Source organism: Papio anubis, chromosome 14, assembly GCF_008728515.1.
Source record: "Papio anubis isolate 15944 chromosome 14, Panubis1.0, whole genome shotgun sequence".
In the NCBI taxonomy this organism is placed as follows: Eukaryota; Metazoa; Chordata; class Mammalia; order Primates; family Cercopithecidae; genus Papio; species Papio anubis.
In genome coordinates this window covers 65,138,538-65,159,896 of record NC_044989.1, presented here as the reverse complement: position 1 = coordinate 65,159,896, position 21,359 = coordinate 65,138,538, and the positions used below count along the sequence as shown (strand labels likewise).

Below are 21,359 nucleotides of genomic sequence, written 5' to 3'. Positions count from 1 at the left end.
TCCGCCGCCGCCTCCTCCTGCCGGATCGAAGTAGGCAGCACAGCCAGTCCCTATCGCTGTCACGCAGCCAGCAGCGGGCCCCCGCCCCCCCCCGCGCGGCCCCGGCCCTCACACTGTTATTTGCGTGACTGACCCGAGCGGCGCGGGAGGGGAGGGCGGGCCCGGAGAGGCGCGGGCGGAGAGGGGGAGGCCGGCCCGCCCGCTCCTTCCTCTCAGGCCGGCTGCGGAAGCCCTCTCTTCCCCATTGGTCACACGCTCGAGTCCATCACTCCCGCGAGGCGCTCGGATTGGCAGAAGGCGCACTTCTGGAGCGAGGAGGGCCGAGTAACTCCGCGGGTCTCCGGCACCTCCTCCTTTCCTCCACCCCACACTTGAACGTCCACCCACCTCTCCCCACCCCCCACTCCACTGCCCCCGCCCCGCTCGCGGCAGTGTCCTTAGAAGACTCATTGGGCCAGGGGTGCAGCCAGCCGCTTAACGAGCCGCGCCGCCATAGGTCGAGGCCCACGCCCGTCGGAACAGCGGGCCTCACCATTGGGTAGCTCCGCTCCGCTCCCGCCCCCTCAGCGCCTCAGCCTCCCGTCGCCGCCTCCCAGCCCAGCTCTCCCTCGGCCCCCTTACCCCGCCTGTCCCCGCCGCATCTCCCCTGTCCAGCTGGGCGGGGATTGCTGTACGACTCTGTAAAGTCTGTGAGTCACTGCACAACCCATCAATCCAATTAAATGTCTTGAGCGAGCCGAGCAGGCGGTGCTGCCGCCCGCCGCCCGCCGCCGCTCGCCCAGCCGCGGCCGCCCCTGCTCCTGCTTGCAGCGCCCCTCTGATCCATGGCTGTCTGTCTGTACTTGTTACGGTGTAACATCCTCCTCCTCCTCCTTCTCCTCCTCCTCCTCCTCGGGAGCCGCTGCAACTTCCCCTCAGCCAGCCTCCTCCTCTGCTTGGGGACTGCAAAGGCATGGGATAGACCCAGAGCCACTTCCCTCTGTCTCCCCTCCAGCCCTCGCTCAATTTTCCCCCCTTTAAATTAAAGTCTGTTCCTCGCTCCTCGTCGTTTTAGAGATTTATTGGTCGGTCTATTATTTCCCCTGATTTTGTTTTCCCTCTGTGGGGCAGGGATCGCAGGGGCCAGTGGGTTTATTTTAGGGAGGGGGCGCTCCATCACCCCACCCCTCCGTTTCTCCTCCTCCCTTTTCGGCCGTGACTTGATTTCCCCGCTCCTCTGCGCTCCCAACCCTCGAACTCACCGTCCTGTACTCGAGTGACGCACAGACACCCCCCGCCCACAGCCCAGACGTCCCCTCCCTCGCTGCCACCCCGACCCGTCTCGGAGCTGGACCGGGTGCCGACTTCTTCGCAGAAGGGTGAGTGCTGTGCTGGGTTGGGTGGGGAGGATCTGAAAAAATGTGGTGGCCGGTCCACTGTTGGGGAGGGTAGGGATCAGATTGTGGGCTGCAGGTTCCCGGTCCGGCATGGATTTAAGGTGGCGACTCCCTCCTTTCCTCCCTCCCTCACTCCCGCTTCCCCCGCCCCTCAACTCCTTATTCACCAGCCTTGCTGTATATCTAGGTATTGCCAGCCTTCCACCATCGGGGCATTATAACGCTTATAAAACATTTGGTAATGGCATGCTTTCTGTCTTTAGGATGCTTAGTGAGCAGTGATAGCCACCAATGTGATCCGATAGATTCTATCACCTGCAAAAAGTGTAAAAGGGACGATGGGTACATTTTCTTCTAATTCAAAGTTAAACTTTTATTCAATAAAGGGGAAGCAAAAAGATATTTTTAATTTGAATGCGTAGCGATAGAGCAGCGATAGATCAGAGAAAGACAGATTGTCTAGTGGCATTGCTTAGTGTTTTTATTTGAAAATAGTTTTATGGGTTCCCTATTGAAAAAATATCAAGTCTGTATCAAAGGTTATGAAGTCTTTGAACCTGTTGGAGGAAAGCAAGGTAAGATGGAAATCCAGCTTGACACTTCATCTTTAGCTCACCTCTGTTCCAGGGAGGCATTACAGCACAGAGTTTTAAATTTCTCAGTCACTGGACACAATGGAGCATGTTAAGGATTTGAGAGAAATATGGATTATTTCTCTTTTGATAACCATCTTTTGTGTACTTGATTGCTTGTTCAGCAATGTCATACCACAGAATTTTGTAAAATTTCAATTTGGTTTCTTGGTTGTCCATAGTTCGGAACTACAAATACCTGTCCATATATGCTTTATGAGGATGTTGCTGTATGCATCGTTCATATTTTGTTTGAAATAAAAGTAAAAATTATGAGAAATAGTTGTCAGAATTGGCTCCTGAGGTTGCTTTTTTGAATTCAGCTGTTTTAAAATGGTGTTACTCTTTTTGAGTCAAGTTCTGGGCTAGTTGTCCACAAGATTCAAATTAGGCCAAACCAAACATGTTTTGAAATATTAAAGTACAGGAAAGGCCTCTTAATAGTTCATTCTCTCCTTCTCTTTCAGAGTAACCAGAATAAGTTGTTACTAAATTTAATTTTAAAGAATAGACTGTTCCTGTACCAAAATCTGCCAAGTTGCTACAGAAAGATTTCTTTTTAAAGAGCAGAAATGTGTTTATGATCAGTCCAAAGTAGTGAAGTTGAAAAGTGACTTAAATGTAAATGCTGTCTTAAAGAAATGCTTGTCATAAGCCCCAAAACCTTCCAGAGTGTTTCAGGAAGACTTATACAAAGCCTTTTTGAATTAATACATTTTGTCATGTGACCTTTTTTATGAGTGTAAGACTGAATTATTGAAAGACCTCATAGCACAAGGGAGCCATGCTGCCAGAGTTTGAATCTTACCACCATCCCTCACTGGCTGTGTGACCTCGGGGACGTTTCTAACCTGGCTTTTGTGAGTTTTGTCCTGTAGATGGAAAGAATGACTTCTCAAGGGTTTGTTGTAAGGTTGCATGAGAGTGCATGTCACAGAGCACTCCATGTTAGCTGCTCCATCGTCACCAGCAGTCTTAGAGAGGTTTCTAGTATAGTGGTTAAGAGTAGGACCTCACGCTGCTTCATGCCTGTAACCCCAGCACTTTGGGAGGCTAAGGTGGGAGGATGGCTTGAGCTCAAGAATTTGAGACCAACTTGGTCAAGATGGTGAGATCTGGTCTCTACAAAATAATTAAAAAAAAAAAAAAAAAAAGAATGGGGCCTCCAGAACCGGATTCCGTAAGTTTAAATCCCAGCTTTTCCTCATTATCTTTGTGACCTTGGCCAGGTTAGCCTCAGATTCCTCATCTGTAAAATGGGAATAATAGCACCTACTTTATAGGGTTATTGTGATTGCACAGAATGAGAGTTAATATATGCAAAGATATTGAGTAGTCTTTGGTGCATCTTTGCAAGTTTAACTCTTATGTGCCTTGCATATCTTGAAATATGAATGACTATGTTTTTTAGACAATTTTTTGTGAAGATAAAAATTATTGTTATCAATAAAATAAAATTTTTATCAATATGCCTGATGTTTTATGGGATTTATACTTTTAATCTAGAGTTTGTATGACCCTTTAAGAAATACAGTTACTGGACCAGGCACAGTGGCTCATGCCTGTAATCCCAGCACTTAGGGAGGCTGAGGTGGGAGGATTGTTTGAGCCCAGGACTTTGAGACCAACCTGGGCAACACAGCAAAACCCCGTGTCTACAAAAAATACAAAAATCAGCTGAATGTGCTGGCACATGATTGTAGTCCCAGCTACTGAGCCCTGGAGGTGGAGGCTGCAGTGAGCCATGATTACGCCACTGTATGCACTCCGGCTTGGGTTCCTTTTCTTTTTCTTTTTTTGAGACGGAGTCTCAGTCTGTCACCCAGACTGGAGTGCAGTGGCGCAATTGCGGCTCACTGCAACCTCTGCCTCCAGGATTCAAGCAATTCTCCTGCCTCAGCCTCCCAGGTAGCTGGGATTACAGCTGCGCTAATTTTTGTATTTTTAGTAGAGACATGATTTCACCATGTTGGTTGGGCTGGTCTCGAACTCCTGATCTCAAGCGATCCGCCCCTCTTGGCCTCCCAAAATGCTGGGATTACAGGCATGAGCCACTGTGCTTGGTAAGACCCTTCCAAAAAAAAAAAAAAAGAAATTTAGCTATTGAATGAATTGAGTTGATCCCCTTTCATTTAAACTTGCATTTAGAATGTACGTGTCGCTATTAAAAGTGTAGTACATATCACGCATTTGCTGTTATCTGTGGTTTTCCCTACTGTTAAACAGAAAACTCTTTGAGGGTAAGAATAGTATTTCATTTATAATTTAATCTCCAGTGCCCAGTACCTTGTATTTAAAGAAGCTTAATTACTGTGTGTGAAATTAATTAAATAATGCTACTCTCATATTCATAGTAGTTGAGTGACATTATAAGTGATATTGCAGAGAATGCTATTATTTGTATTATTGAATTGAATTTTCACTTTCTCAATTATTTTTGCAAACAGAGAATAAATGAGAGGAATTACAGTATAATTTACTTTTCATTATAGAACTATTTTTTATTTTCAAGGTTAAACAGAAAATAGTCTGAAAAAGTATGCCTGTCATATCCTCCTTTGATACCTGACATGTCCAGTTTTTAATCATAAAATCTTCTGACTCCCACACTTTCTGTCATTAAGTTGGATGTTGTTAATGATTAATATGAATTATATGAATTGGATTTGGACTGTCCCAAAAATGATATGATGTTATTATCTGTTACAGATTAATAATAATACAGATAATGTATCAACCTAATCGTGTGAAATTTAAAATGGCATCATTTCCTTAGGGACCACATCCTTATTCTCTCTTTCCATTCAAGAGTGAAACTTTCTCTTGAGTAGACTTAATAAATAATTAGCTATTGAAATAGCTGCACTAAATAGTGTGGCAGGAATCATAAATGAAGTTATGAAATTAGTAAATAAAACACACTAAACTTTACCATACGCTTAATATGGTTACTCACTTGGGGAATCAATTTTTCAAAACAAGCCAAGTTGATGGGGCCTACCACCTGCCTCATTTATAGAATCATTCTATTTTACTTGTCAATAAAATCCAGTCTAATTCCTGAGCCCTCTGAAGTTATAAAAAGCCAGAATTATCTTTCATTAGAGATCCTTGGTAATAAAACCTGAATGCTAATCGACTCAGAATTGTTACAGTTTTCCATCACATTGTTAACACTTTTCAAACACATATATGAAATATCTATTACAATGTGAGCAATTTTGTGTATTAAATCTTTGTTTAACCAAATCACCACTTACCCTGTTTAGTTGAATATATTCCATTTTCATGGGCTAAAACAATTAATTTAGAAAACTTGCCCTTTTTTTGTTTTGATACATTTAAAGCAGCTAATCTAAAGTGAAACTCTAAGAAATAATAATTTATAAGCACTTAGAGACTGTACTTAAGTGTTTGGTGTGCAAGATAGAAAGTCTCTTTATTTTTCTCTTGACGCATTTTAGCATGACATATATTCCATAGGTCACACCTCTTTCTTTCTTTCAGCTTTTTTAAAATAAGGACATTTGGGTATTTATTAGTATTTTACAGACATATACAATTTCTGCAGGTTTTTTTCTTAACCAATGTTTGTTGTGTGCAGTTATTTGGAAAGAAGAGCAAGGAGGGGTAGAAATAACCTTTGAGACTTGCGATTTCTATCCTTATCTTCTAACATTAGGGACATGGATAACTATCTATATACTTTGTCAGTAATCAAAAGGAGAAGAAAATAACATATGCATTATCTTATGGCGTAAACTCAGAATTAAGGTCCGTGAAGTTCTATACTGAGTGATGCTACTGATTGGCATGTGACCTTGAGCATTACACTTAACCTTTACCACTCTCTCCATGAGTGAAGGCAGTTACCCTCTGCTCACTCACAGAGAAAGTTGTAGGGGTCAGTTGTAAGTGCTTTTTAAAAGCATTTGAGAAGGACACAATGCAAGCAAATACAAAGTAAACATTAGCATTTAGAAATGAATATTTGTTCACCATTATTTAAAAATTGTGATCTTTCAGATTTTTTACCTAATGGGCATTTTTCCTTTTCATTTTATATGTGAAGAGACTTCTTACTAGTATGCTCACAAAAAAATATATATGGTCCCTTTTAAAGAAGCAGTGAACTTTGGTTTAGCTGAATGGGGTTTTAAATGTTAACACTGAGATTTTGGTACGTCCTGGGTTATAACAGATGTTGATGTTTTTGAGAACAAACTTCAGGTATCTGAGAGTTAATACATTTTATTAAGTTAAAGTTTATAAAACTTACACTTGCATTGCAGGAAAACATGTTCAGACTTAGATTCCATTAGCAGTATATTCAAATAGAAAAATTAATAGTATTATTTACTTTTAAATTTCAAAAGGATTACTTGGCTGTGGGACCTCTCTTGTTTTATTATTTATTTTTATTTTTTTGAGAAGAATGGAATCCCTGGAAAGGACCCTTCTTTATACTCATTTTTTTTTTTTTTTTTTTACCTTGAATGTAGTCAAATATGCATTATTTCAAAATATAGTGGCTTGGAGGATTTAATTTATTTTGGCTAATTTTGTATTTCGGAAAGCTAGGGAAGGCCCTAGCATTATATACATTATATACATTAGCATTATATACATTCCTTTGAATTCAGTTTTATGTCTCTGTGATTATTAGCAGAATTGTCACAACCTCATGATGTTACTCACTTTTTTAAGTGAAAATGAAATTCTAGTGTACTCAGAATAACAACTATTAAAACAAGTAAGACATGTAAAGAAATATTATTTCTTCTAACTGACATTAAGAAGAGTGAATAGTGATCCTCAAATGTGAGGTTTCTAAGCAGAAAGCAACTTTAAAAAACATACTGTCCTTACGGTTCAGTAGCCAACCCGCTGAAACTTAGAATGATGAGTTTTCTTTTTGAATTTAAAGTTCACATTGATGTTTATAATGTGTTGTGTGTTGGCATGTATAACTCTTTGGTATTGAATATTTACCTTTAACATACTACATAAAATGACGAAACTAGTCTACCTTTTGTTTAAATTTCATCTGTTTTTCACACCCTTCTTTTTGTTCTTACATTGTATTTCAGTTTTCTTAATATTTCCACATTTTTCTTTTCTTTTTATGTACCATCTTCCTCATTTTACTCTATTCTGTCCTCCTCCCAAGAGTCATAGGAATTCTTTTTCCTTGATCATAGCAGGTTTTTTTCTGTTAGCTCCCTTTGCATTTGCCTCTATATAATGTATGGAGTAGTGGTTTTTATTTAGTTTAGTCTGCTTTATGAGACTGATGGAACGACCTTCTCTATAGAACATTTGTTTTGCCTTGTTTCAGAAGATGAGCTCTCTAATCATCTTATCTACACAAACTTAAGGGACTACGTCATAAACCTAAGACCAAGTTTTAGGTTGTATGAGGTGGTAACATGGGAAAACTGTAACATGTTTATTATTTGCTGATTTTCTGTTAATCTATTTTATGTGGAGGAGCCCACAGATTTTTTTCTTTTCACATTATCTTGAAATGTTTCATCCAAGCTTTTTGTTTTTGTTCCATGTCTGGTGCCCTGGTGAGCTTTGGAGACGGTGTCTGCCATGATCATTACCACCTGACCACAAGGAGGGTGGCTTGCCTGAGAACATCACATTAGCCGGGATGAGCAGCTCGTTTGTTTTGTTTTGTTTTGTTGTTAGCTCCTTAAAGCCAGGCAGAACATCAGACCATGTCCACTGTGAGATTTTCCAAGGTTCACCATTGTGGAATGATGAATGTTCCCTAGTAAAGTAACCATCAGCTTCATTGTCTTCTATGGCTTCAACTCAAATGAAATGTATGCCTTTGAGTTAACTTTAGTTTTGATTTTAAGGGTTCTTTTTATCTGGAAAATCAGAGTATAAAAATAAATTTGTATTTTTAAACATAAAAGATTTACATAAAAGTCCTGTAAGTAAAAAAGTTTTCGTAAGGACCAAACTTCATTGATCTGGAGAAAATATTTAATAGTTTCTCAAAATATCTGACATTATTCAGACATCAGTAGTAGAAAAGTTTTAAATTTGATTAAACAAAAATAAATTCTTTCGATTTAAAAGGCAAAGTCTATTTTTACTTTTTATTAAACAATTTGAAAACAAAATTAGATAAACTGAGTTTTGGAGTTGATTAAATAAGAGATTTCCCAGAAATGGTACTTTATAAAATCTATGCCTCATGGAAGAAGTTTGATCTTTTTTATACATGTGCATCCCATTTTGGGCTTCTGTTCATTTACTCATTCAGTTAATTCAACAGATATTTAATGGGCACTTACTATGGGTCAGCTACTCTTATTAAACACGTATGATATAGCGGGGAAGAAGAGGGATGAATATGCTTGCCTTTATGGAAATTCTAAACTATTTTGGGGGTATTTACAGCTTGTTGTCTACTTTTTGGAGTAGTTATAATTAAACATTGTACAATAATGACCTGAAAAAAGTAAGGATTCTTTACATGGATTTTATGCCTGCTGACTTGGTATAAAAGGAATCCTAAATCCTAAAACAAAATTTCACTTAAATGGACAATTTTTATATGAATTTGAGTTGAAATATTAAAAACAATAATGCCAGTAGTTTCCAACAGAAATCATGAATCATCCTCATTTCTGAACCCTGGAAAACCTTACAGTGGACAGAGTCTGAAATTTCTCCTAGGTTTTCTTTATACTTTTAAGTTGTTTTCTCCTGTTGCTTTGTTTTCTTTGTAATAGAGCCTGAGAAAAATGGTAACACTGAAAATTGCACAATGGAAATGGAGTCCTCTCTGCTGTATTGTACAATTAGCAAGAAAATCTTAAGTTTTCTTTAGTATACATTAAGAACTAATTTTTTGTTTCTGTGATCGTACTATGTAATTTCCTAAACAAACAAACAAATAAATAAAACCCTTAGGGTTCATTTCTACCTCAAATATTGAAGTAGATACACCTAAGTATGCAGTACAAGTAGCATTAATACAGTATAACGTATAATGATTTTCATTAATTGTTTTATTTTTATTAATATTTAATACATGTCCCAAGTGCTTGGGGGTATCAGAGACTAATAATAAGACATATGGCATCTGCCTATAATGGTGTTCACAGTCCAGTTAGAGACAAAAGAGCCCCATATGAAAATTAAATCATTTATATTAGGCAATATGTGATTTCGCTTAATGGGAAGTCTAGGGTGGACCACTACAGTAAGCCTAGTCTTGCATCAAGTGAACTTGCCTTCTAGCAGAAGTTCTATGTGGCCTTCCTGGGAACCCATCCTTCCTTTTAAGTCTGGGCAAAGATGGTTAGCAGGCTTTCTTTTTGTCCCTGGACACTTAAGGGTAGAATAGTCTCTGTGCAAGCTGTTGCAGTGGCTCAGCAAGAGAGGGGAGGAAAGGGGAATGGAGCACGCATTCCACCCATTTACTACATTCACTAGCTATCACCTTGGGAAGCAAAAAGTGCGCCTGAGAATAGAATATATGGACACAGTATGGATATATTTTAGTTTCTTGAGCATAAAAATTATTCAAGACTGGGCACAGTAGCTCAAGCTTGTAATCCTAGTGCTTTGGGAGGCTGAGTTGAGAAGATTGCTTGAGGTCTGAGGTATGAGACCAGTCTGGCAACGTAGCAAGAACCCTGTCTCTGCACAAGAAATATTAGTTCTAGGTGGTGGTGCACACCTGTGGTCCTAGCTAGCTTCTTTGGCGGGGCTGAGGCAGAAAGACGGCTTGAGCCCAAGAGGTCAAAGCTGCAGTGAGCTATGATTGAGCCACTGCACTCAAGCCTGAGCGACAGAGTGAGACACTGTTTAAAAAAAAAAATTATTTCATAGCTTTGAGAAGCCTGATACATCAATATGGGCCCCATGGACAAGAGGAGTTCTCTGAAAAAAAATGGAAGAATCACTGGAAGGGTTAAATAAATCACTGGAAGGGTTAAATAAAATGTGGGTTGGAGGCTTTTGACAGTTACTGAAGACACTTTCTTCCTCGGTTTTTCCTAGAGTAGCCCTGCCTACAAGATGGGTGTCCTCCAGACCGAATATGACAAATTTAGGAAGTTTGCATATATTGCTATGATTTATAGATACAATCTCTCTGAATTGTTTTGCTTTGGAATTAGCTGAAGTTCCTGATGTGTGTGTGTGTGTGTGTGTGTTTAAATCCTCAAATGTAATGTTATGTGACTGTGGCTTTTGTTTTCATTTTCTTGGACATTTGAAAATATTAAGAATCTGTGTTTTATAGTACAGGTGTTTGTTTATTTGGAGCTAAATCTAAGATAGGATAATACAATGTATGCTTGTCTCTTATATTTAAATTAGGGCAAAAAGGCCGGGCACGGTGGCTCATGCCTGTAATCCCAACACTTTGGGAGGCTGAGGCAGGCGGATCACCTGAGGTCAGGAGTTCGAGAGCAGCCTGGTCAGGACCTGTAATCCCAGCTACTCGGGAGGCTGAGGCAGGAGAATTGCTTGAACCCGGGAGGCGGAGGTTGCAGTGAGCCAAGATCGTGCCCCTAGACTCCAGCCTATGAGACAGAGCGAAACGCTGTCTCAAATAAATAAATAAATAAATAAGCGGAAAAAACCCCAAAGTTTATCTGTTAACAGCAGTATTCAGATACTTATGTGGATACTTCCTTTAAAAAAAAAAAAAAAGATAACCTGTATGAAAAGTTTCTTTTCCTGAAAACTATTTCTCCTAGAACCATCACTCAATCTATATGATTCAAAAAGCCACCAAAGGTGTTAATTATGTTAATTATCTAGAAAGTTGTGATGGTTTTGAGGGTGTATACATGTCACAGCTTATTAAATTGTACATTTTAAATATATGCACTTATTATATATCAATAAAACTTTTTAAAAAGCCAACCAGATTGTAAGGTATATTTTCAGGATAAAATACTTCTTATCTTTGGGAGGCTGAGGCAGGTGGATCACCCGAGGTCAGGAGTTCAAGACCAGGCTGGCCAACATAGTGAAACCCCGTCTCTACTAAAACTATAAAAAAATTAGCCGGGTGTGGTGGCAGGCACCTATAAATCCCAGCTACTTGGGAGGCTAAGGCAGGAGAATCACTTGAACCCAGGAGGTGAAGGTTGCAGTGAGCTGAGACTGTGCCACTGTACTCCAGCCTGGGCCACTGAGTGAAACTCCATCTCAGAAAAAAAAAAAATATATATATATATAAAACTTATATATATATAATATATGATGTATATTTATTATATATAATATATATTACATATGTTTATATATTATATATTATATGTTTATATATTATATGTAATATGTATAATATATTTATATAATATATATTATATATATACACACACACTCTTCTTATAATAGGTATTTTTTTTTTTTTTTTTGAGACGGAGTTTCGCACTTGTTGCCCAGACTGGAGTGCAATGGTGCGATCTTGGCTCACTGCAGCCTCCACCTCCTAGGTTAAGTGATTCTCCTGCCTCAGCCTCCCGAGTAGCTAGGTTTACAGACACCCGCCACCACTCCCAGCTAATTTTTTGTATTTTTAGTAGAGACAGGGTTTCACCATGTTGGCCAGGCTTATCTCGAACTCCTGGCCTCAGGTGATCTGCCTGCCTCAGCCTCCCAAAGTGCTGGGATTACAGGCGTGAGCCACTGCGCCTGACCAAGAATTATATTTTTAAAATTTGTTATTTATTTTTTATTTCTTTATTTCATCCACCCTTTATTCACCTGTATCTTATACCCCAGAAACACATATTTAAAGTAAGAAAGACAAATAGAATTAAGGAGGCCTTTGTGCCCGTTGAAATTTAGATATAGGACCTTAGAGAGCTTTTTACCATATGTAAGACTCAGTGGAGTATCTTTAAGTAATTTGCCCAAATTTGAATTTGGAGAATTGCAGTTGTGTATTCTTCAAGGAATCCTTTTCTTATAGTTTAACAGATTATGACTCATCTTTGGCAAGGAGTAAAGAGCGTGATTTTAGTGAGGCTTTTTCCTCCTCTTTTCTTTCTTTCTTTTTTTTGGAAGAGGTTAAATGGCTTAATGCTTTTTAAATATTCCTTTTTCTCCCCCGCATGTTATACATTAAATTTTGGCATGTTGGGCCATAGACTCTATGAACAGATTTGTTTAGGGAAGAACTAAGTTTGTTCCATTGTTCTTGCCTCTATGGTCTTCAGCACAGTACAGATATCTTAATATAAGTTTGTGAATTGGTAGTTTAATGTTAATCAAATATTCCTTATGCTGCCCAGTATATGTATCAGGTAAATTTCTATATGTGTAATATCAGGAATGTTTTTTTTTTTTTTTTGAGATAAGGTCTTGCTCTGTTGCCTAGGCTGGAATGCAGTGGTGTGGTCACTGCTCACTGCAGACTCAACCTCCCAGGCTCAAGCAGTCCCCCCACCTCAGCCTCTCAAGTAGCTGGGACTACAGGTGTGCACCGTCACTCTTGGATAATTTTTATTTTATTTTATTTTTTGAGATGAAATTTCATTCTTGTTGCCCAGGCTGGAGTGCAATGGCGCAATCTCAGCTCACTGCAACCTCTACCTCCCAGGTTCAAGCGATTCTCCTGCCTTAGCCTCCTGAGTAACTGGGATTACAGGCACCCACCACCACATCTGGCTAATTTTTTGTATTTTTAGTAGAGACAGGGTTTCACTGTGTTGGCTAGGCTGGTCTTGAACTCCTGACCTTCAGGTGATCCACTTGCCTATGCCTCCCAAAGTGCTGGGATTACAGGCGTGAGCTACCATGCCCAACCAATTTTTAATTTTTTTTTTTTTTGTAGAGATGGAGTTTCACCAGGTTGTTTAAGCTTTTCTTGAACTGCTGGCCTCAAGCAATCCTCTTGCCTCAGCCTCCCAGAGTGCTGGGATTACAGGTGTGAGCCACAGTGCCCAGCTGAAGCTTCTTTATTGTTGGAATTAATGCCTATGTTAAATTTAGAACATTGACAAATTTTCATGAATTAAAAAAATAGTCTACTAAAATGATCAGAGTTGTGTTACTGGGGTTGGGGCTATCAGGGCATTAATGAGTGATTTGAAAGCTCTAGTTCTTTTTACAACACTAGCAGGACACGTTGGAATCACCTATGTCCAGGCCACAACCCAGAGGTGAGGCCCTGGGTTATTGTAATGTACAGCTACACTGTGCTTTATGATGCTGTCTCTGATACCATATTCCCCCATACCCAAGCTTTCTATCATAGAACTTTTCAGACATGTAGAAAACCTAACAGTAATTCAACAAACACCCATATTCTCTCTACCCAGATTCAGTACTTATTAACCTTTTGTCGTATTGGCTTTATGAGTCTGTCCCTCTTTCTCTGGGTACTTTTTTCCTGTACCATGTAAAAGTAAGTTTCAGACATCGTGAGTCCCTACCATCAAATACTTCAGAATACATATTCTGAGAACAAGGACATTTGCTACATAACCACAATGCCATTATCACACCTAGGAAAATTGGTAATAACTTGGAATGCTTTTCAAAAATTCAGTTCATTAAAGACATATGAATTTATATCCTACTAAAAATTAAATGCATATGAAGTGAGAAGTTTCACAGAATATGGAATTCTGGAAATTGCTGGTAAAGATATGCATTTCTTCTCTGTGTTTGCAAGTGAGGCCACTACTTCAAACATTTTTATGAGGTAAACACATTTTCTATGTTTAGTGAGGTAAAATCTTTTCTAGCTTTCCCAACTCATGATCATAGCGATGAGAAGAAAGAAACATTTCTCAAAGTTCATGCCGCAGTGTGGTTTCGTGGGAAAAGCTCAGTCTTAAGTCAGAAGCAATAGTGTTGGTTCAAATAGTTGCTCTGACCCTTCACTGCAGGTGACCTTGCAGAAGTGAAGGTCTTGTATCAGTTAAGATGCTTTTAGAAGCTGCCCTCAGGCTGGCTGGAATCGTCAGGAAATGTATTCTTTTCACAAAAAATTCAGAGGCAGGGCAGGCCTCAGGGTTGGTCAGTTCTGGAGCTCAGGTTCTGAGTGTCTTTCTGCTGTGCCAGGCTCCTTGTTGGCTCTGACTTTGTTTCAGCTCCTTCCTCCAGCTGGGTTATAGCCATACATCACCGTATTGAGAAGTCAGAAACCTCTCCACAGGATGGACTGTCAGTTTTCCTGTCTGATTGGGCATCTCTGCTTACTTCTGGGCCAGTAACTGTCTTCAGAGAGCATTCTGCCCTGGATGGCTTGGACTAACCTGTAAACCTACCCCTAGAGCCAGGATGGGGTTCACTTAGGGAGAGGAAGGGAGGAATGGATGTTGGGTATGTCTCTAAGACTCCATTTTCTTTGCTGTAAAATGGGAACAATGATATCTACCTCTATGCTTATTACTGACATAAAATAAGTAAAGCAACAAACACAAAGCTGATGTTTACTAAATGTTAATTCCTATTCTTTCTTCTCTCCTTTCAATCTTATATAAAATCCCATCTTCCTTTGATGCTGCCACCCTCCATACTAGTAAGCATTTGTAAGTAACTCTCCCTTGGCTGGTCTCCTACCTGACCTCTCACCTCACTATCTAGGGCATAGCATTTCATGTGAGCTTTGCAAATTGGTCAGACCTTCCATTAACCTATCTTGCCCATCTAATTTTTTTCTTATGTTTTTTTTTTTTTTTTTTTTTTTTTAGATGGAGTCTGCTCTGTCAACCGGGCTGGAGTGCAGTGGCCGGATCTCAGCTCACTGCAAGCTCCGCCTCCCGGGTTTACGCCATTCTCCTGCCTCAGCCTCCCGAGTAGCTGGTATTACAGGCGCCCGCCAACTCACCCGGCTAGTTTTTTGTATTTTTTAGTAGAGAGGGAGTTTCACCGTGTTAGCCAGGATGGTCTCGATCTCCTGACCTCGTGATCCACCCGTCTCGGCCTCCCAAAGTGCTGGGGTTACAGGCTTGAGCGCCTGCTTCCAGCCTTATGTATTTCTTTTAAATTTTTTCTATAATATATCCCTAGAAACATCTTATGTATTTCAACTTCACTTGATGTTTTTCCAAAACCAAGGACGGGAAATTGTTAACATTGTGTACAAGGCCAGGCATGGCAGCATGCACCTGTAGTCCCAGCTACTCCAGAGGCTGAGGCAGGAGGATCACTTGAACCCAGGAGTGCAAGAGCAGCCTGGGCAACGTAGCAAGACCCCATATTTTAAAAATAACACTTAAAAAAACTGTGTGTTGTACATATTTATCAAATGTGAAGAAAAATCTCTTCAGCTTTACTGTCCATAAAAACCGAGTTGAAATAGATTTCCCCCTTTATGAAAAGAAAACCATGATGACCCATGAAAAGGTAAGCAAAATAAAAAGGTATTTGAAATATAGTAACTTATTTGTGCAGGATAGACCAGGTTTTTGATATTTTAGGAAAATCTAGACTCACCACAGTAGTGTAGCTGCTCCAGTTTCACCAGAATTTCCTTTAAAAAAAAAAAAAAATGTCTAATTCCAGTCTGGTCAAGATGGTAAAACCCCGTCTTTACTAAAAAGACAAAAATTAGCCAGGCATGGTGGCAGGCGCCTGTAATCCCAGCTACTCGGGAGGCTGAGGCAGGGAATTGCTTGAACCTGGGAGGTGGAGGTTGCGGTGAGCTGAGATCACACCACTGCACACTAGCCTGGGTGATACAGCAAGACTCTGTCTCAAAAAAAAAAAAAAAAAAAAAAGTGTCTAATTTACCAATACATTTTTTTTTGGATTCTTTGGTCTTGAACCCTCTCATACCTACTGCAGGAGAGAGTCATCTTCCAAAGACATGTTTTCCAATACTGTATGCGGGAACAATGGAGGGTCTTTGTTCAGGCATGCCCTTTTCAAAATAGAGAAGGATTGTCATATTTTTCCCCCTATGGTATTTCTAAAGCACTTCTGAAACACCTGTGACTTCCTGCAAAATTGCCACAACCTAATTACATGAGATGTTCTTCCCTTTTGGATTTTCTTCCAAAATGACAGGATCACTCTTGAAAGAAAGTTATTGATCCCTGTTGACCCCTGTAAGTAGAACGTTTAATTCTGCCACCCTCCGTGGCAAGAGAATGGAAGAAGGGTGAGAAGTCTGATCTCTCTCTTGACTTGGAAGATGCTGAACCCTGGCTTGTTCCTTTCTGTTACTTTTTTTCAGTGTCTTTAATTTATAGATTTAGTGTTGAGGTAGCTATTGATCTGTTAACTCTGTAAATACTGAAAATACTCAGATTTTGGATGGTTCGATCCGTAATTCAGAGCTTCTGCTGGCATGAATCTTTTCAGCCAGAGAGATGTTTTTTAAAGGAACTCTTTAAGTGTGTGTTGATAATTCTAACACATCTCAAATTAGGTTCTATAATTGTAATGCTGCACAATGAAGGCAAAGCTCTGAGATAAATTATAATTTTATTAAAGAGGCCAGAGAAAGGACATTGTGGCTATAATTTTGGTTAAAATTGCTGAGTTTTGAGAATAAAAAAATTTGAAATTCATATTGCATTCCTTGAAGTGCTATTGGTTATTTTTAAGAAGGATGAAATATGATTATAACTTATGAAGCTTGGTTTCATTTGAGCACATTTTAAATGTTAGTGCCTTGCAGAAAAGTTTTGTGGACAAGATTCCCTTTGCTGTGTAACAAATACTTTTACTGTTTAGCCAAGGTTTGCTACTAATGGCTCAGAGGCTGAAATGAAAAGTGAAATGGCTGTTGTTTCCCATCTAATAGCTTGATTTTGTTTTTATTTCCACTACCCAGTGTTAAAAAAAAAAAAAGAAAGCCAAGATCAAGATCCAAAAGCTCAAACAAACTCACATTTAATTTCCCAACTAGAATAAGACTGGCCTTGCCGTGACGTGAAAGTCTTGTATGGGAAACGTTTATTCACGGCTGCGCAGTTGACCATACTCATTGCTGGATCAGGGTGTATTCTTGTCTTCAAACAATCAAGCAGGTAAAAACCAGTTGAGACTAAGCAGTTGGACTGACTCAATTTCTCTTTTTCCTCTCTGTTGAGAAATGTTTTAACTGTGTTTCTTGCCCCTACTTCTTGGTCTGCCTGAGAGAATAGAACAAAAGTCTAATTAACAGTGGATTGGAAAGCAACAAAGAGTCCAGAGTGTATTATCTGCCACTTATTACTGAAGGTTTATACTCCAATGATAGAGCAATTGCTAGCGCTTTGTCTTTATGTTTGCTTCTTTCTTAATTCTGTCATTCCTGTGTACTCTCTTGGAGCTTCTCATGGGCAAGATCTACAATTTCAAGTTGTGTGCAATGGATTTTAAGGGCAAAGTGCAATTGTTCCAGGTCATTTATTGTTTTCTTTTTTCTCGAGGAATTCTTATTCTGACTGAAAACTGCAGCATGACCAGTGAAAAATTGTTGACCAGCTAAGGAAAATGCATTTACAATAGTTTTTAAAAACTATTTGGAAAAGAGATTATACTTGGAGAAAATTTGTCTGTACTTTGGCTAAGTCCCTAGACATAAGCTTTATTGTGTACCAGGTCATGGATCCATCTTTCCTACCTTAGCATGAAATCCTTGTGGTACAAAGACACTCTTGTCTCCTCAGCATTGTTGTGTTCCACTGCCACTAATTTCATGTTATCACTAGTGTAGTGATTACTGAATAGTAAGTACACTAGATTGACATGGGTCGTGAATATTTATTTTTTGCAGTACTTAGGCATTTTAAGAACAATATGATAAAAATGGAAACTTTTTCCATGCGGGCTAATTTAGGGTTATTAATAGTTATAAAGGTATTTGACCACTTGTTTTTCTGTTTTGATCTTACATGATGATTGGACAGGGAGATGGACAAAGAAGCATTGCATAAAAGAGATCACTTTCATGATGGAGGAGAGGTGCTTGTTACCACCATTTTTTGTTTGTGCAGTCTACAAATCAGTTCACATGGCCTCTGACAACTGTTCTGGTGACCTAGGTTCATGTATTTTGGAGAAACAGTGATTTTTATTATTGAATAATTATGTGAATAAGGAGTTTTTTAAACATGGATTTTCCATTTCCTAAAATAGAGGCCTTTTCTTTAAGATTCTTTTGCTTCGCTTCTCTTTATGTTGTTCGTACACTTATTGACATTGTTGGTGTGAGAATTACTCTTTTAAATTGTTCTTCAGTTCAAGTTGTTGACATTCCAGCTAACAGTATCCCTACCTCTCACCTTGGGAATACAAAATGAGATTCTCTATGGAATACTTAAATCTTAACTTTTGAATGCTAGATGCAGGTATCAGTTTAAACTCATTACACCATTATATGATGAGGAAAAAATAGGCATTTTTGTGACTAGGAAAAAGTTATTGGCAGAGAAAAGTTCTGTTTTGTTTAGTCAGTTACTGAAATGGAATGGAGTCTTCTCCTTTTTTTCTTTTTTGAGATGGAGTTTCGCTTTTGTTGCCCAGGCTGGAGTGCAATGGTGCTATCTCGGCTCACCACAACCCCCGCCTCCCGGGTTCAAGCGATTCTCCTGCCTCAGCCTACCAAGTAGCTGGGATTACAGGCATGCGCCACCACGCCTGGCTAATTTTATATTTTTAGTAGAGACAGGGTTTCTCCATGTTGGTCAGACTGGTCTCAAACTCCTGACCTCAGGTGATCCACCCGCTTTTTATTAGGTGTGTCTTTGAAGCTGAAATGATTCAATGCTTACAGTCACCTATGAACATTTGTGTAGTGAGTTCTTGGAACCCTTTGTGCTCCTGGAGAGGCAGTTTATGTAGCAAACGTGTAGTAAGTAAGTGTATTATGACTTTTCTAACTATCACACCATCAAGCACATGATGCTTTGATGTACTGGAGTGCAGCAAGCAGTTACACCATGGGGTGTCAAGTGGAAACACGGGCGCCTGGTCAACCCACTTATAAATTTCTATTCTTCACATGTCCTCCTATTTTCTCTGTGTGCATTTATAATTGCTTTTAGTGATCCTGTCAATTTGACAAACAGAAAAGGTAACAAAAGTAAAGTCCAAATAGCCAGTTTTAGAATTTTAAGTAAAAGTTGGATCGGGGCAAATATTAAGAATAAGGGTTCCCGTCAATTCAGTTTCTCTTAGTATTCTTACTGATTGCCTTGACTGACAAGTTGGCTGATTTACTTTATGTGAGGTTTTATTCTTTTAAAGATAGAGTTCGTGAACTTTGTACTGGCTCCAAATGTGTGAAGCTCTGCTCTAATCATTGCTTTTTTTCCGTCGATAAAATTCCTACTCATTTAAAGCATTCCTGACTGAGACTATTAATGCTCCTGCCTGCTGCCTTTTTGCTATCCTTGTTTCACATCATCATTGACTCGTGTATTCAGGTATCTTTCACCACATAAAGGAATGAAGCTGGTGACAGCCATTTTCAAGTATAATCCGAAACTACTTCCAGATTTTTCTACAAAGGTGTTTGGCATCTGGGTTAGCACTCATGCTGGGGAGGAACCCTGGCGTTAGATAGCCCTCTAGGTTTCTTGATGTCTTTAGGATATGTGGCCAATATTACTTGCTGGCACCGACCCTGAAAAAGTTGAACTGGTGTCATACTTTTTACACTCCTGTTACGTCTAACTATAGAATGAAGGAAGTGCTCATGGCACTTCCCCCTTGTTTAGTGAGTTCTCCTCCACAGCTCTCAGAGGAGTTGGCCACGGTCCGGCTGGATGCCCAGTCCATGTTTCTGTTCTTTTCTAGTTCCTGTAAGGTAATGCTGCATAAAACTTTCACTTGTTATCTTCTTTTTTTCTTATGTCTTCCTAAAAATTGAAAAGTAATATTTGTTATTATCATCACCATTTCTCAGACACTGAGAATAAGGCCTATCTTGGCTAAGTGTTTGACCTAGGATTATACGTAATCAACTGCAGAGCCAAAAACAGAACTTAGGATTCTTTCTGGGCTTCATTTTATTACTGAGCCATAGTTTCTCCTTTTTTCAGCTACACTTAAAACAGGACCAAAGAAACTAATTTCCAGGGACCAAGAATATTTCCCACATCTCTTCTTCAGTGTTCCAGTGTTAGGATTTACACGAGATTTATTGTCTGAAGTAAAGTTTCATTGCCAGTTATAAACACGATCCGCTCCCATATTATTCCTGATTTGACTGCTATCCCAGAAGGTGATGGATAGTTGAAGAAAGATTATAATGAATGCAGCCCCTATTTTCTTTTTTGCCCTTCTAAATTTGATTTAACAGGCTGATTTCTGCCAGGAAATTTCATGAATGGGCAAATGTTAATAAGCCAGATTTTTCCCCTTTATAGTAATAAATGTAACAAAATATCTCCCCATAGTTAGACTATGTTAGTACTTGAGTGAGTACTTCCTGAACTTATAGGAAGAAGCAACTGCAACCACTCTGAAAATGAAGTGGTTCCTATAAAACTTGGTTACTGCAGTCTGAACATATTTTATGCTTTGAAATATTTTGTCCATAGTTCTTTTTGTTAGTGAATGTAGAGCTTGAGGGGAGTTCTGTAAAAACTAGAATCAACTGTTCTGCTTTCAAAATGCTTTTAAAAAATCAAACTGAGGATAAAGTTGCTGAATGACAGGTTTTCCCCACTTTCAGAGTAACAAAAGTGAAAGTTGCATTTTGATCAATTTTGCGTAGTCTTCTAAGTGAAATAAGATCCAAAGTGCATGCTGTTGTGTTCACACCAAGCAGTTAAGCAGTTTTGTTGTTTTAGTGCCGCTGAACGTGAACTGGTGCATGTCCACACATGCCACACATAAAGAGTCCATTCTTGCTCATGTGCAGCCCGAGAAGCCTGGCCACAGAGGTCTTGGGCTCAGTGGAAATTGGCAGCCTCTCTTCTCCTGTAAACAACAGCCTGACGTCACCCCATGCAGTGGTGATAGCGGACCCACTTCAGAGATTCCCCATTGACAGAACTGTGGAAGGGCCGGCTTTGATCATCTTCAGTCACGCTTGAGTGAACGTAATGCAGAGAAATTTGTTAATGTCAGAAACACTGGAGTAGCCCTTTAAAACTGTTTTTAAAGTACTTATCTGTGAATTTTCACATGTAATCCCAACAACAAATCTGTGTGATCAGCAAGAGAATTGTGGCTGTTCCTATCTTAGAAATGTGCCAATTCAAGTCCAGAGAATAAAAAAGTTAGTAAGTGGTGGGGGAGTGACTGAAATTCAGGCCTTCTAAGCCCTGCCTTGTCTCTCTTTCCACTATATTAAATAATTTCTGTAGAATAGTAACTGTTAATTGTTCCATTCTGCTACTTCCTCTCCCATCTAAAATGTGTGGTTTGATGATTTATGAATTTTCTTTTTTTCCCCAGTCAAGACATC

The 21,359-nt window shown here is 39.4% G+C and overlaps 1 protein-coding gene across 1 annotated transcript in view; it reads left to right on the top strand.

The window, feature by feature from the left end:
* Positions 1 to 538: 538 nt before the first annotated feature.
* Positions 539 to 21,359, top strand: part of SERTAD2 (SERTA domain containing 2) — a 122,652-nt gene continuing 101,831 nt past the window's right edge. The window contains exon 1 of the mRNA XM_009184316.2: positions 539 to 1,358. The gene's annotated coding sequence lies outside the window, so the exon portion shown is untranslated. The remainder of the gene's footprint in view (positions 1,359 to 21,359) is intronic.